Below are 16,898 nucleotides of genomic sequence, written 5' to 3'. Positions count from 1 at the left end.
ATAATTGGAAATTGCTCCGATACTGCGAGAAATGCTGGCATCGTATGCGGCGAGTACTGGAGTTTCAGGCACCGATCGATACCACGCTCATTTATAAATTAGTAATCTATTCTACTGGTTAGCTCCGTTAAGCCTGGTACAGTTCTTCTTCGCAGCTCTTAAAACATGCGCTGTTGCTGCAACCTGCAGCTGCTGTTTTAAGGAAGGGAATCGATCACGTGGACACAGACAACAACAGACACACACGCTGTGGTCCAGAGCCGTTGATGCGAGCTTGGAGCTAAGCTAAGTAGCACTATGGAGCCATGGAGCCAGCATAATAAAGGTCACGGCTCGTTTACAACAAGCTCAATAACACAGAGGAGAGCGCGATCATGGGTCGTCAAGCGCGCGGCTGAGGTTAAAGCGCTAGAGAGGCGGCTAAATACATCTCGTTTCAGAAAAATCTGCCTTTTCGCCGTCCAGGCGACTCCGGGCAATCCGGCGTTTTCGATTTTTTCCCACTCTTGGGACCGTTTTCAAAAAAATAAAGGTTTTCACACCCGAAAACGCCGATCCGTCTGGACACGAGCGATACGATAAAAGTTATTTATCTGGATTACCGGATGGCTCGGTGCCCAGCTAATAGTTCCCCCAGTTATTTAGTATTAGGCAGTTGTATTGTATGATGTGGGTCGGTATCGGAATCGGAACAACTCTAACAGTGAACAGACCTTTTGCAGGAGAGTTTTGCAGGCAGTGAAAGGAAGCAAAGCAGGTAAGTGAAAGATGGTGAGAAAGAAAGAGATGAAAGGTGAGAAAGAGAAACCGATGAGTCACAGGCCAGTCAAACTATACAGCACTCTTCTTTTTGGTGTGACACCAAAACTGAAATGTATGCCTGGCTACTGTCTATAATTCACATGTAGGCCTAGTAGTGACACATTTAACCCCAGTTTTATTCCTCCTTCTATAATGACGCAGGGTTCATGATGAAAGCGTTTATAAGACACATGCCTGGCTGGTATCACCACAGCTGATCTGATTTTTCCGCTGTGGTCTCCGGCCAATTGACTACACTTAACTACAGTTTTCCTCTAGGCTTAATATTAATTTGGCCAAAACTAGTAGTGATCAAATTCCAACTTCCACAACTTTACAGTTTTGGACACACGATAAATCATTTTAATCCACAAAGAAGAATCGATATTCGATACCCAGCAATACTGAAACATAATTTAGATAACACGTTTGGCTAAACTGTTAACCAACTTATCAATGTGAGGCTGCTCTAAGCTGGTCCCATCAGAGGTGAGGCATCATAAATGCCCGACTGATAACAAACTGCGGTTGAGATTCAGAGCAGTGTCGTGTTACAGGTTGCACCGGGGCTGAAATGTGTTTGTGTTAAATTAATTGAGGCTCTTCTCTCCTGTTACTGATATTGTATCCTCCTCACAGGATATTTTTCCCATTGATCTGTTAGGGGAAGCATTGGAGGCTGAGGCTGCTCTCCACGGAGCAACGGTGAAACCAAACCACACAGACACTTAATAACGAGGGTGACTTTGCACCTCTGGGTGAGAGAGGAGGAATGAAGGAGAGGAAATGAAAATAACAGCAGGAAACCAGATTTACAAATGTTCCTCTCACTTCTTAGCTGTTTCTGCTCTGGAATTAATTGCTTGATAAGAATGCCAGCCAGGTTAAAAGGTTTCTTCGATTAAATGTTGCAGTGATTAGTGGATGAATGATCACTCCGTCTGTCATAGGCTGGGGGAAATCAGCTGGCCTGAGCAATCTGTAGAACACTGAGGAGCTGAACACCTCTGCCTCTGTCACCTCTCATGGACCACTTCCACCCTCATTTTAACATAACCAAGCTCATTGAAGTAACTCGTCCCACTGTAGAACTTTTTCTTCCCATTTTCTCTAATGAGCAAGACTCAAGCAAGTATTTGGGACCAATATCAGGCACAGACATTGACCCAATTCAAATATTAACCCTAACCCTAGCCTGATGGTTTTATGAATGATGTAATGCTGCAATTTCAAGCCCATAGTCAAAATGTAGTAGCGCAAATGAATCATGTATTAGTAATTTAACCGTTCTACAAAGATACCCGGTGGTCTTTTAGTTAGGTACAGCTGGCTCAACACATCCTTAAATTGATGATATTATAGTATCCAAACGCAGAAAAGCAAAAGTGTGTAAAGGCAATAATCCGAGGGGGTGGAAGTTGTGCTGCATTGTACAATACCACCAGTTTAATTAAGCAGTATCAGTATTGGTATCAGCAGATATATTCAGGAAACAGAGTATCGTTTTGGGATCAGAACTGAAAACTGCATTGTGCATATCTAATAGTTATAACAAAATTCTACATTCGGGCAGCAATTAAGGATTATTTTGATTATCTGCCCATTATTTCTTGGATTAATCGAGTAACTGACCAACAGTCCAAAGATTTCAGTTCACAATGACAGCAGACCACAGCGAAAAGCAGCAAATCCCCACACTGGAGAAGCTGCAACCAGAGAATGATTCTCGTTTTTCACTATTTTCACAACCAAATAGTTTAAGATAATTATTATGTTGATCGGACCATTGATTGATCTAATTGTTTCAGCTCTAATTCAGTTTTGCATTCCAATACTAATCCTGTGCAATAAAACAATCACTCAATTTTCTAATGTGCATATGAAAAGCTCTCATTAACAGTCCTTCAATATTTAAAACAAGCGCTGTGACCAATTTCCACTTCCATTTCCATTTCCCTCTATTTGATGATACATGACATCAGAAGGGTGAAAGGGCGCAAGCTGTGAAAGGACAATTTTAAAGAGTTGCTGATGCTGTTCCTTTCCTCACACTTAACTGGAACTGCAGGTCTGAAACCACTGCTGCAGCTCCGCATAAGATGATACTGGATGGGTCTGGACTCTGGTGCCTTGCACCAATGACACTGTGTCCTTGTTCATTACCACACTTTCAACTGGAAAAAAGTGTTCTGTCCAGTTGTCCTAGTTCAAAATGAAACCCATGAGAGAGGAAGGAACACTCATGTTAGTGAAGTATCAGTAGCTTCCATCCAAAAACATCTGCACAGGCATTAAAAGGTTATATACACAAAATTCACTTGCCACTAGATGTCGCACTATGGCATTCATTAATTAAAATAAAACTTTGTCTAACAGCTGTCTTTGTTAGTCTTTCCACAGACTGTCCAACAAGCACCAACTCTGGTTTTGTCAAAATAAACCATAAATCCACTGAGTTAGATGAGAGAATAGCCGCAAAATGGGCTTCTATGGCGTAACCATAGGCAATCCTTGGGGACAAATGTGCTGTCAAAATACGTCCACTAACAGTTCTTGTTTTTGACACGGACAGGCTCAGATTGTTATTCTAAGTGCCTGACAGTATGAAAAGGATCCCTACAAAGATAGACCTTTTGTTTAACCAGAAACAGCTGCTAATGCTCTCCACCAGACTCCATAGACAAAAATGGTAACCTTACCTTGCATATCATCGTACTATTGTAACTTCCTTCAAAATGGAAATAAAGCACACCAGAATATTCCATGTTAGTCTTTCCACTATCCCAACAATCACCAACTCTGGTTTGGTCAGAAGAAATCCTTAATTTACCAACTTAGATGAGAAAAACAGGAAGTTTCAGTCGCTCTACTCCGGGCTTTGTAAACAAACCACAGAGAGGCTGTGATAGCAATGTCAGTCTCTGATCAGGACACTATGACTCAACTATATCTTTACATGGCAAACGTTGCTGCTGCTCTAACTTTCAGAAACTCACATCATACAGAATGGCACCACATTTGAATATAATTGGGACTAATAATATGAAGCTAAATGACAATGTTACAGAGAGGCAGAGGTCATCACAGTGACCATGCTTGTGCAGCCCCGGTCTCCAACTGTCATCCTCTTACTGACAAATGATCCAGCCTTTATTAAGTTTCCAATCAGATCTGTGATCTGGCACATTCCTGCAAGATCAATCAGCAGGACTGTGGCCATTACCCTGTCCACAACCTCTGCCCCTTAGGCTCCGTCATAAATCACATGCTAGAACAAATCCAATAAACCTACAGCTAGAACGCTGTATGAGAAAAGAGATGTCTTTCTCCAGGCGTAGTTGGAGTAAAGTGATGAAGCGGCGTGTGCAAACTAATCCACTGATGTTACTTTCTGCTTCTTAATACATAGCTACTGTTCCTCTGCATCCAGGCATTATCTGCAAGGATTACAGGGCAAATAAACAAGGGATGGGGCAAACCACATTATTTGTACAAACCTTGAGTCAACCTTGGGTTCCCGGGGGATTTCATTTGCTTACGCACCTGTCACACTGTTTATGACCTGCAGGGACCTGGTCTGCGTGTTCAGAGTGGATGGTGTGCAATTAAAGCGAGACAATCTGACATTTCTTCAGACAGGAAAAACCCAGCCCCCTGGCAACAGTCATCTCCTCTAATGCTTGTTTAAACACTGGGCCTGTAGCGACGGGAAAACATTATTACATTGTTACGTCTTATTTTGAATTGCATTAAATTCACAGTCAACCTAAAATTTCAACCACATTAATGACACACACAGCAAATAAATGAAGTGATAATTAGTGAATAAGACAGGGAGTGGTTGCTTTATTGTGATTTGCTCAGAGCATTAGATTACCTTGTTCAGAACCAACCAAGGACAATAAAGGCTGCTCTGACAAGGAAATCCCTTATAATGTAGCAGGCTGCAAAGGATCCAAATAAATACACAAAATATGATCCATTTTATTCACTCACATGACTGATACTGAACTGCCGGTGACCACCACTGACACTGAAATGAGCGACTGTCTCACAGGAGCAGCAGAAACAGGCTGCTGACATTAGTCTTTAAAACTTGACTCCACACAAATTTACTGAATGAAGAAGATAGAAACGTTTCTGCCTTTCTGCAGGGTTTCCAGGACACCTGGACGTCCATACTGGCAACAAAGGTATGAGGGATATGAAGGAAAATTGGTTGGAAAATCGGTTCCATCCAGTTGTTTATTTACCAGTATGTAAGTGCTGCATCGGTCACCAGCGTCAGTCGCAATTATTAAAACATTATTTGAAACTGTAATGAGAACAACTGGCAGCGTGACCTGAAGACTTGGACCTGAAGAGTTAGAATCTTCATTGGCTCATTGTGTGTCTCCTCCTTCGATTATGAACAGAATATCACAATATCATGCGTGAGCTTTCAGACACATCAATAAAAAGTCACTTGATACAAAATAAATGAATACAAAGAAAAAGAATCTAGCTCCGATTGGGGAGGGACTTGAAAGCGCCGGTGAACGTCTCTCTGGATCTACACAGAGAAGGGTGTTGTGGGTAACCGTAGCTAACAGAGGCTCATAGAGCAACTGACGCACACACCTCCAAAAACTCAATAAGGCATTGTGGGCCACAGCACAAAACAAGCTGATCTGACTTCCTGTCAGGAGACCGGTCTGAACAATGGAACCCAACATGTTAACGTTAGACTCCAAATGCAGGCAGCTATAAAAGAGAACAGACACATGAACACCTCCGAACGACAGCTGTGCACGTTTGTTCCCGGGTAGATGGAGGAGCACGGTCCAGCCTTGAGAAAAATCAGCTTACTGTGAATCATGGGAATGCTTTAATCCAGCTATTACCTTGATCTGGTTATTCAGGTTTCCCAGCAGCGGTGGATGTGTTTGTAGTAGAAGACCCTGTGGCAGCATTAAGCATCAAAACAGCCAAGAATTCTCAAACTAGCTGATGATTTTACACATAAATGCACCATCCACACAAACTTTTCAATCTGCTTACGTATGGGGAAGCATAGCCTGACCAAAAGTGCATTATTGAGGCAGATGCTGATATCAATATATGATAAATATATCAGCAGACAGCAGCTTCTTTAACATAAACAAACTATCTTGATACATATCCCTTAGGTTAGTATTCTTTTTTGAATTGTAACTATGATACACCCTGAGCGGGACATTTTACACTGCAAAAATAAATTTGTCAGTGGTCTGTGGAAGACAAACTATGTAAACACGGCACTGTTTCTAAATGACCTCACACCTAGCATAGCATCACAAGACAAAACACGATCAACCATCTGATACGTGCAGCTTCCAGCTCCGCACCTCCAAAATGCATTACCTCGAGTTCACATTATTGCGTTTGACCTGATTGGTAGCTGCTAGCTAGCTCACTATCTGACCACAGTCTGGACCAACTCAGCTATGAAGAGCACAAGAAGAGACAGTAACATCTGCATTAAACGGAGACTAATAATTATTTCGTGTGGCAACAAACACAGCCCACAGCCTTTCAGTAACTATTATACTACACACCGGGGAATGCCTTCATAAACCCACTAACACACTCGCTCTGACAAGAATGGAACAACACCTTACTAAAACCCTTTGTTGGTTTCTTTATTTGTCACCCACTTTTAGATCACTGCAGATGGCAGATCCGAGTAAAGGCCGAGCACACTGAAACCTGACCGTACACGATCGGAACTGTTCCTCCATCATGAATCGTCACTCCCCGACCACTCACATTCATTAAACTCCCAATGTCAGCCCATGTCACACTAGAGTGCACCCATGCAGTTTCACGCAGGAAACCGTCTCACCTCGAACCACAAGAGTCATGCCTGTATGCATCTGAATGTGCTCGAGGCTCCGTCAGTGCATCTAGCATAATCAATTTCAATATCCCACGTTAAAGCAATGCAACACTTGGGTAAATCAACTTCACCTTGGCGGTGCAGCTGACAGCCCAGCAGATGCATACTCACTACCACAATGCAGGGGTTATAAACAGTGAATGACACATCACTAATCAGTAAAGTGACTGGCAGTGAAACACGGGGGAGTAAATCTGCCAGTGACCAGACAGCCAGTGTGTGTGTGTGTTATGGTGGGAGGGGGGCTCAACTAGTACGAATACAATTTGTAAGGCCGTGAGACTGTTAGTGTAGGAGTGTTGCTCTGGAGACCGTTTTCATTCCGACAATACTAATGGTTTGCATGTTTTTAGCAGGGATGCACAATATGTTTTTCTTCATACCAATAAAGATCGTTACACATTTTTGAATTTTAGTTCATAACCTGTAGTCTATGCATGCCGGAGGGTGAGAGATGGATGATTTCATGTTCTATGTGTCTGGTCTTACTGACAAACATCACTAGTGTTAACACAACAAGAACAAAGAACAATTCTGATTCTTCAAATGTTTTTTATTTTCTCGAGTAAACTGCATCAAAACCCTTTCATAAAGCATAAAGCCCTTCAAACATTTGGATAAGAATTCAATTCAATATTTGTTATTTAATTAACCTAGAATTTATTAGCTATAATTTAATTATTGGAATAATACAGAATAATATAAATGTCCCATTATCAAATATCATTTATCAGCCCAGATATATATCGTGCATCCCTAGTTTTTAGGCTACGGTATTTACAACAAATCCCACAGACTTTACTGCTGGTTATATTTAAATGTTTTGTAGTTGTCCAAGAAGGCAGTAAATTCTGTCATTTTACTCTGCTACTACTATCAACTTTCTGGGACATGAAACTGGCTGGTTTTACAACATTGGCACTGTATTAAACAAAAATAGAGAGAAAACAAAGGCAGGTTTGCCACTGTATTCACCCTGAAACATTTCCTACATCAAGCAACTATTGCATCTTTGGAACTTCATTTTTATGCTACATTTTCAATTCATGCAAACCAGTGGCTGCCTGGAGGGCAGGACAACACATATGTGACTCTACTGTCTGCTTTGGAAAGTGGTCAGCAGATGGATTTGTAGAAATGTAGCTTACAATGGTATGATCTCTTAACACTGTGGATAATATGAGATGTTTTTATGAACAATATCCAGCTTCTAGCTTTGTAACTACAAACTGCAAACTAATTTTTCTGCATACAATAATAATCTTAAAACTTACTACAAGGACTTTTAACTGGTTATGAAACAGTCTAAATGTAATACTGATGCCTCTACATGACCTACTTAAACAACCAAAACCATCCGTGTGAAGCTCACCGTGGCGGACTCAGTCAGATTCCGCTTTATGTCAATGAAAGAAGGCATTAGAAACACTACCACCTTTGTCCACAGTGGGTGCCAGAATCAAAACAAAATGAAAGGTCCTTGTAGCTGCTTTAAAATATAAAGACCAATTAACAAATTAAAGTAAATAAGTTTGTATTTTTGCAATGCACGTTATGCAAAGTTACAGTCACAATTTGTCAATCAATTATTTTTTTAATTCATTATTTCATCACCATATCTGAGTGTTAGAGGCCAGACTCTCACTCAGACACGACATCTTTTTGGTTTCAGTGTTTCCATTTGTGTTGGCAACGCTTCACCTTCCACAGGAAATTAGCATGCTGAACATTTGTGGTGAAACTGCTAAAGATCAATTGGCACATCAACAGAAATTAAATTATTACAAAACTGATACCTATTAACCTTTTATGTCAGTTTTAAAGTCATGGAAAGCTATTGGCAGGCTCACAGACAGCTTGTTGCATCAATACATTTGGTTATTTGGATCTAAATCTGGCCTAGCCTGTCTGTCCCAAACTTTAGTATTTCTTTGCATGCCGTTAGACAACATCTACACTACGAGGCACAATAACAGATTAATTCATTTCCCACTGCTCTACAGTGAGTCACCAGGGAAACCTGACCAACGTGTGGGTGGTCACCAAACCTGGTGGCCCAGAGCTGTTCCTGAACATATGTAGCTATGTCTTGTTCTCCATTAATGTGATTTTAATCCTACGTCCCTGGTGCTTGGTAGCTTAAACTCACAAAAATGGCAAACACTATGAAAGACAGTAAAGAACCACCAAAAAAAGGACATTTTGTAGCCACAGAAACAAAATCTGTCAATCAAGTGTTCCAGGGCGAGAACAGGCTGTGCAGGAGATCTGCTGACGTCTCCGGCCATCAGTGCTACTATTCTAGGAGGTTTGATGAATGTGGGCCCCCACATCAGTAAGTCCTTGAGCAGCAAGCGCTCCTTGGAGGAACTTCATAAATATGGGCACTGCTCTGCAGTTGAAACCCTGGCTGGCCTCGGCGGTCAGACAGCTGCTTGACTGAATGTAATAATTGTGATGCAGCAGTGGGTGTTCTTTTCAGACAAGGACATGAGAGTATAAGTGAGCCTGAGTCCAACGGATCCAGCTCTGCAGCTGTGGAAGCGACCCACTGAGAGCAGCCAGCTCTGACAAATACTATGAATTCAACTGGACTTCAGTCTTTTTACCCCCCTAGGACCACCTGCACACAGCAGATGTGCTCCTGGCTACCAAGACACTGGTAGTCTATGCCCCTCGCTGCTCAATGCTTTCAAACACTTCTATAAACAAATCTTTAAATCAGCGTAATCATTTCTCTGACACAGGAGCCAAGCATTTCCTATATTTGCTTGCCAGTCTTACATCTTCAGTTAGCAATGGAGGGGAATATGAAGCTATCAGTAGTGATCATTTCACTCAGCAGCATGGGACAAACACAACAATGCTGCTGTCTCAGAATCAGAATCTGTAGTACTAAAGTAGGCTTTACCATACAAGGAATTTGCCTTGGTATATTGGCGCATTACAATAAACATAGTTGGAGAAAAGTATAAATAAAGATGAAAGCAAAGTACTGCAAGTCAAATAAAAAAATTGGCAAAGCATGATTATAAAAACAAAAGACAGAACATTAATAGGAAAAGCTGTTCTGTTTGTGTAGGATTGTGCAAAATCACAGTGTTAAGTATAAAGAATATCTGCTATGTGCAAGATAATCTTACTATGTAATGTTAATGTAATGTCTGAAAATGGAGGAAAAGTTAAATGTGAATATTCAGGTTTGTGTGGTCCAAAGTGCATGATCTGTGAGGTGTCTGAAAGACTGGAAGAGAAAATAACTGTTTTCTCTATGTGAGGAAGTGTAACAATAGCAACACATTCTCATCCTAATCTATGGTGTAGGCTACTTTGCATGAGCTTAACCAACGTGATTAAGTGAGACAGGATATTTGTTTACGACCCTTGCTGCACTCACAGGCCAAAACACTTAACATAACCCCAGCACATTCCATTATCTGTTATTGTTATACGTAACCTCAAACCAAACCTTCAAAAATACTGCAATTAAATGATGTCTCGTTCATCAATACGTGCTGCCCGGTGATAGAGTTGCCTCTTAAAATTTATAAAATGTCTTCGGTGATCTTCAAGGTGTGTAACCTAACTACGTTCGTCGATAATCACGGCACATTAGACGTACAGTTCGGCGCGGCGTTCCCCCTGAGGGCGGCACGTAACGGTGCTATCTGTCAACATACATCCTCGGCTAAATGCATTTGTTTGACATGGACTTCATTTGTACGTGATTATATCAGCTGAGGTCATTTCTCCAGTCTTGAACCGTAACATGCAAACACTAGCTATTATGTAACCCCCATTTTAAAAGGAAGAGCAGCTATGTTAAGGTGAAGAAACGACGTATTGGGGTTATTAAAAAACCCCCCTGCCAAAAATGTGTGTTTAATTGTCGCAGCTCCCGGGCTAGAGGGAAGGAGAGCAGAGGGACATTACAGCAACACCACAGCGCCGAAAAACCTACCTAATGCTGCCGAGACGGCGCAGGAGACTCGGGTTTGTCCGTTGGAAAACCTTCACTGAATCCAGTGCCAATGTCCGGACAGTCCTGCCGGCCTCTGGAGTCACTTTCCGGGCATTTTCTGTGTACATAGACCGCGTCAGTCGCACGGTGGAGAGGCTTGTTGCGCTGGTAGTAGACTGAAGGTGGTGAGACCCAACCAGACTGCTACAACTGGACTCCTCCACTGGCGATGAAAGGCGAGCTGTGATTGGTCTGTAATGCATAGAGGGGTTGTGTGTCAGAGCTGCTGATTGGCCAATACGACAGAGGGCGGGACTACAGTAGATTTAAAAGCACAGACAACTCATCATGACTAATTTCAGGTTCAGCAAGAAGGCAATGAGCAATTTAACTTAATGAATCACTTGTGTATTTATTCATTTTAAAATACTTTAAGATGAGACACTACAGGTGAATAGGTTGAAAGTATTTAACTAATAGATATCATCATGAAACTTACTCAGCTAATTACTTACATTAAGACAACTGTTTTTTGTATTGCAAGTTCTCTAAAATTAACGTTTAAATATGCAAATTAGGCACTGTCCATTTAAAAAAAGGCTAATTTGCATTCATTTTCAGAGTAGATATCTGAGTATTGGATAAAACCAGGTTCAAACTAAATTCTTACAGAGATCATTTTGGATATGGGTTATTTGGATATATTTTAATCACGCCATAAATCTGAAAATATTTTACCAAGTTTTTAGTAATAAAATGTGAATGTGATAAATCAGACTAGAAATGATATATAAAAACCTTCAGAATAAAAATAGGCATACAACTAGAAGGTTTGGTGTATGTAAGTGCTACTGAAGTTGAGATTTCTGGCCCAGAGTGTGTTAGGGTTTTGGGAATCATTGCCCTACTATGTAAATTTATAAAACAGTTCCAATCATGGTCATATGAAACATGCTGGGCCCCAAATTACACCCTTATTCCTCCCACTGTCTGTGCAATCCAGCATAGCTCTGCCACTTTCAAATACAGATAATAATGCATCAGAAAATACAAGCAGAGACAAAATCAGAGTCACTATCAATTATCGATTAAAGCTAGGGTAGGTACATTGGAGAAACTAGCAAGAGATGGCTAGATTTTAAAAGAAGAATTCCACCCCTTCCCTTCAGGTCTACCACAAAAGCCAGTCCCCCAACACACGAACACACAGTACGTGAGAGGAGCACAGTGCATTGTCTTCGCTAATCGTATCCAGCTACCTCATGTCTCATTCATACATAGTTTCACATATTTCAGGAAAATAACCCTCCCCCAGAACAAAATAAACCAGATGTTTCCCTGGAAATCCACACCGATGTTGACTCTGGTTTGACCTGTTGCTTAACCAAACTTGTTGTTGGTAGCCTTTTCTACTTTACTACTATGTTCCTTTTTTGCTTTGTTAAGCGGTGCAAAATGGTGTAGGTAAAGGTAGAACTATAGGGGCACCCGGGTAGCTCACCTGGTTCAGCTGGCAGCCCATGTACCAAGGCTGAGCGCAGGCGTGACTGCAGCAGCCACAGGACTCCGACCTGTGGGCCTTTGCTGCGTGTCATCCCCCTCTCTCTCTCTCCACTTTCCTGTCACTCTTCAGCTGTCACTTTTGATTAAAAAATCAGGTGTAGCTGTAAATGGCTGCTCTTACTCTGCTATTCTTGTGCGACTAGCCCGGTAGCTTTAGCTACAGTGAGTGCAGCAGATAATTTCATTGCCATTACTCACCACCAGACTTTATTGACAAAAAGGTTAAAAAAAAGGGTAATTTTACCTCACATATCACTGTAACATCATTACTTCATTCAAAGTGAACATGACACAAAATGAAACTCACCAAAACCGTCTTTACACTGTTCCAACAATCACCAACTCTGATTTGGTTGAAAAAACCTTTAATTGACAGAGTTAGATGTGAAAATATTCATGAGAAGGGCAGCAATGGCCACAGTGTTAGCTAACGTTAATCCTTGGGGACAAATGTGCCCATCATAGTACATCTACTAACAGTGCTTGTTTTTGCCACTGAGTCTGAATGTGCCACTCAGATTGTTATTCTATGTGTTATTATGTAGTGTTTGCTCCCCACCAGACTGCATAAACAAAAAAGGTAATTTTACCTTGCATATTATTGTAACATCATAACTACACTGAATGGTCAGAAACAACTCACTAAAACAGTATTTAGTTAGTCTTTCAGCTGTTTCAACAATCAGCAGCTCTGTTTTGGTTGAAATAAATCCTTAATAATAAATCCGCAGACGAGAAAAACTGTCACTCTGCTCAGCTGCACGCGGAGCAGACCGGCTTTGTAAACAAACCACAGAGAGGATGTGATAGCAACACAGGCAGAGGGAGACATCATTCTATGCTCAGGACACCCAGACTTCCCTATATGTAGTCAATAGTTGTTTGCTGCTATATTAATGCTTTAAATCTCATATGACCTTTAATTCCCACACTGGCACATATACAGTAAAAGTCTTTCATACTCCTTAATGAAAAACAGACTCATAAATACACTGTAGCAGATTAACAGTGCTCCGTGAAGGAGCTGTGCCCGTTCATTACATGAGTTGATGTCTCTCTTAATTTATATTGGTGCGTGAAGCAGCTGCTGTGCCCCACAGAGGAGACAGAAGCCCCTGAGCAAGCAAACTTATTATCTATGCCTGAAGGTCAGAGAAAGACTGAGGCAGCAGGATCTAAAAGCATGTCAGGCCTCAAAGGGTATAAGGGCAGATCAAGCCTCTCACCAAGCTAAGGATTGCTGTTGTGTTTCAGAAATATTTCTTGTGGTAGTGGAAGCTTCAAGGGCAGCGACAGACAAAAGATGGGCAGTGATCAATGATACCATTATTGTGGATGCTCTGGTTTCAGTCACAGTGAACGGTCAGCAGAGACCAGCACTCAGCATCTCCACCAGAGTTCAAAAGTGTATGTAAACCGATATGAGCAGGCACAGAAAAAAAGCTGAGAGCAAATATTAGGGTTTTAACAATGTGGGGTTTTTGAAGGCTGATACTGATACTTGAAATAAACTTGCAGAAGTTTTAGCTCCCCAAAAATGACAAGCACTCCACATTATATCTGTCACAGTAGCATTTGGATCATTATGGGACACTAAATCTTAATTTCCATGCTCCAATTGTTGAATTTACAATCACTTTTATATATAAAATAATGCAAAACATTGTTGACCAAGAGAACAGTGCAATAAAACAAAAAAGGAACTTGCAGCTGTGGTCAAGCAGCATATCGGATGACTGGATATTTGATATTTATTTAAATATTTAAACATGTATTGATCCATCCCGACCAAATATCTGGACAGTTAATGGACAGTTGACACCTTTAGGCCACTAAATAAGTGTCATACAGTGTTGATTGCAACAACATCAAGTGGTTTGATCTGATGATATGGTTTGGTCAATGCTCATATTTCCCACAAGGCTCATTTGCAGCAGAGCAGTAACAATGCACAATGTGGAAATGAGTGCTGACTGTAGTCCTTTGAGATCTGAGCAGCACAGCACACCATTACACCACCGCTGATTTCTTCTCCTGAATGTGAAATTCCCTCCACTCATTCAAGGTGGTATAGCTCATCATCCACTGAAGGCCTATAGAGGTAGATGATGGCAAAAATAGCTACTGCCACAATACACTCCCTGTAGGCTTTTACTCAAGGGTCTGCTGGAGTGTGAGAACGGATGGAAGTCATGAGAAAATGAGAGGAAATGTGTGATGTCCAACAATGCCGATCTCCTCTGGGAGAAGGTGCAAAGTTCAAGGTGATGAGGTAAAAAATTACTTATAGAACAGAAAAGTGAACACCATTAGCCACATAGTTTGGCCTAAACTATGGAGAAAATTGGAACTAGGTTACTGGTAAAAAAATCTAAATGTATAGAACAAACAGTCCAGTGCTCCTTTTTCTGCAATCGAACCCAGAGTCTGATTAGAAAATTGGTTTCATCTCTACAAGTTTTACATGTGTAGCAAGACAAAAAGTTAGCTGAAATAAACGTTGGCTTTATTAGCTCAGAGTCACCCAAAGAGAGGGGGAAAAAATGCAGTTTAGAACCTATCCTGCAGTGGATACTGTTTTACCAACAACCAAGTAATGAGAGTTATATATGTTATATATACTATATATACTGTCCATTATATATACTGTGAATAGGTTAAACATAACTCTGCTCTGTACTTGATGTACAGAGATCAAATTGAAATAGATCTTATCACCTCTAGACAGCTGAGTGTTAGACATCTGTCTTTCTCCTTATAGCTGCTAATACCACAACAGTCGGCTGACTGATATATAGAAATTTGTAATTTTGTTCTTTTCTTGAAAAGCACAGAGATTATTTGGCTCTGACACCTCAGTCTACTTTTCTGACAGGTGGTTTGGATAGCAGACAGTAGGTAATGTGGCACGATGAGTTGCAAAGTCAAAGCTTTAGACACAGAGGAGAATCACTTTGTGTTTTCTAGAAAGAATGCAGCCCTGATTGACAGAGTAATTTACTGGCCTCACCCTGAGTGTATCTGTGTCAGTGTGCTGTTTGCAGTCCAGAATTCTCTTGGCAGAGGTATCCCAACACTGAGCATGCAACACACACTGCACTTCTCTAAGACAAATGTGTCTTTTTTTTCCCTTTGTAACTTTGTGATTAAATGAAGTTTACTGGAGCCAGAGTGAACTATTTTATTGCCACACACTTTAATCTGCTCATCAAAGCTCTCGAAATACTAATTTATTTTTAAATCAGCTGCACCACAGTTGCAACAACACAACAATACTGAGACTGGAACTAGTCAGACATGCAAGTACTCGTCAGTTCAGGATTCTGTTGCGCCAAAGTAGGATATCAGCTATCAGATAAAAGTCTTTTTTCTTTCCATCTGGACCTGATTAGGATCTAATGAGTCATGTTTTTATTTATTTCCTTCAGATGGCGAGCTAATCTCTTTTCAAAGTATCTCGCAAAATAATTTTTGCTATGTTACCCACTTCTCCTCTCTGTCATGAAAAACAATCTAAAATGTTCTTCTTTGCATTTGATGCAGTGGCTCTTATCACTAGAGCTTGACGTGACTTGACTCAATTAGCTCTTCCTGTCTTTTATGTAAGCAGGAATCATTTAAGTTTAATCTCATGTCAGTTTACTCACACTAAGGTCCTGAAGACTAAGAAAATAAATTAGTAGCAGCCACCATAGAAGTATAATATACTAGATAGATACAGAAAACATTTGGGAAATAAAATTTAACAAAAGTCTGAGGCCAAGCAACAAGCATGAGACTCCCTGATAAAGGCATCAGTGTGGAGGGATGGAAGAGGAATTTAACTCCTTTACTCCACAATAAAAAATGACCCTATTAGAGGTAAGTTTGAAGGGCTTTAATAAAAAAGGAAAATCCAATTTTTTGACTTCTCTAGTTTTTGCCTGTTTTTTTGTTGTTGTTTTTTGCCTTCTTTTTTTTTTAGATATAGGAGTGTTTTACTTATTTGGGCCTCAAAAGAGTTGTTTAAATTAAGCTATCAAAGAAGAGGGAAACTGACAACAACTCAGACATTTAAAGCATGACAACAGGCCCCAACTACACACTGATTTCTTTGAAGAGTAACAAGTCAAAAAGGTTGGAAAGCAATCTTTATTATAAAGTTATGTGTTTTTGTGTAAAATTGTAATCTGAACTGAACTAAAGCTGTCAAATAAATGTAGTGCAGTAAAATGTGCAATATTTCTCTGAAATCCAGCGAAGTAGAAGTAGCATGAAATAGAAATGCTAAAATACAACTGCCTCAAAACTATACTTATGTACGATTCCTGAGTAAATGTACTTACTTAGTTACATCCACCACTATCAATGGACCAGTGTGTAGGGTTCAGTGGCATCTAGCAGTGAAATTGCTATTTGCAACCAACTGAATACAGTTCTCCTTCCAAGTGTGTAGAAGAAACTACATTCCTATCTATAGCCAGTGTTTGGTTTGCCCATTCTGGGCTACTGTATAAAACACTGTAGTTTAACATGGCGGACTCCGTCAAAGAGGACCCACTCCCTCTGGAGATAAAAAACAGCTCATTCTAAGGTAACAAAAACACAGTAAATCTTTTTTTCCCCTTTGTGTTGTAATGAAAACATACCTATGAATATTATATTCAATTTCTGACA

The 16,898-nt window shown here is 40.5% G+C and overlaps 1 protein-coding gene across 2 annotated transcripts in view; it reads right to left on the bottom strand.

Moving 5' to 3' along the window:
• The window catches only part of tpst1 (tyrosylprotein sulfotransferase 1), a 47,497-nt gene extending 36,609 nt beyond the window's left edge, over positions 1 to 10,888 (bottom strand). For both annotated transcript variants that reach the window (XM_035680313.1, XM_035680314.1), the window contains exon 1: positions 10,680 to 10,888. The gene's annotated coding sequence lies outside the window, so the exon portion shown is untranslated. The remainder of the gene's footprint in view (positions 1 to 10,679) is intronic.
• Between the last annotated feature and the right edge of the window lie 6,010 nt (positions 10,889 to 16,898).

Source organism: Morone saxatilis, unplaced genomic scaffold (genome assembly GCF_004916995.1).
Source record: "Morone saxatilis isolate NCDOM2014 unplaced genomic scaffold, NCSU_SB_2.0 Contig8, whole genome shotgun sequence".
Lineage (NCBI taxonomy): Eukaryota > Metazoa > Chordata > Actinopteri > Moronidae > Morone > Morone saxatilis.
This window is presented reverse-complemented; position numbering and strand designations above follow the sequence as displayed.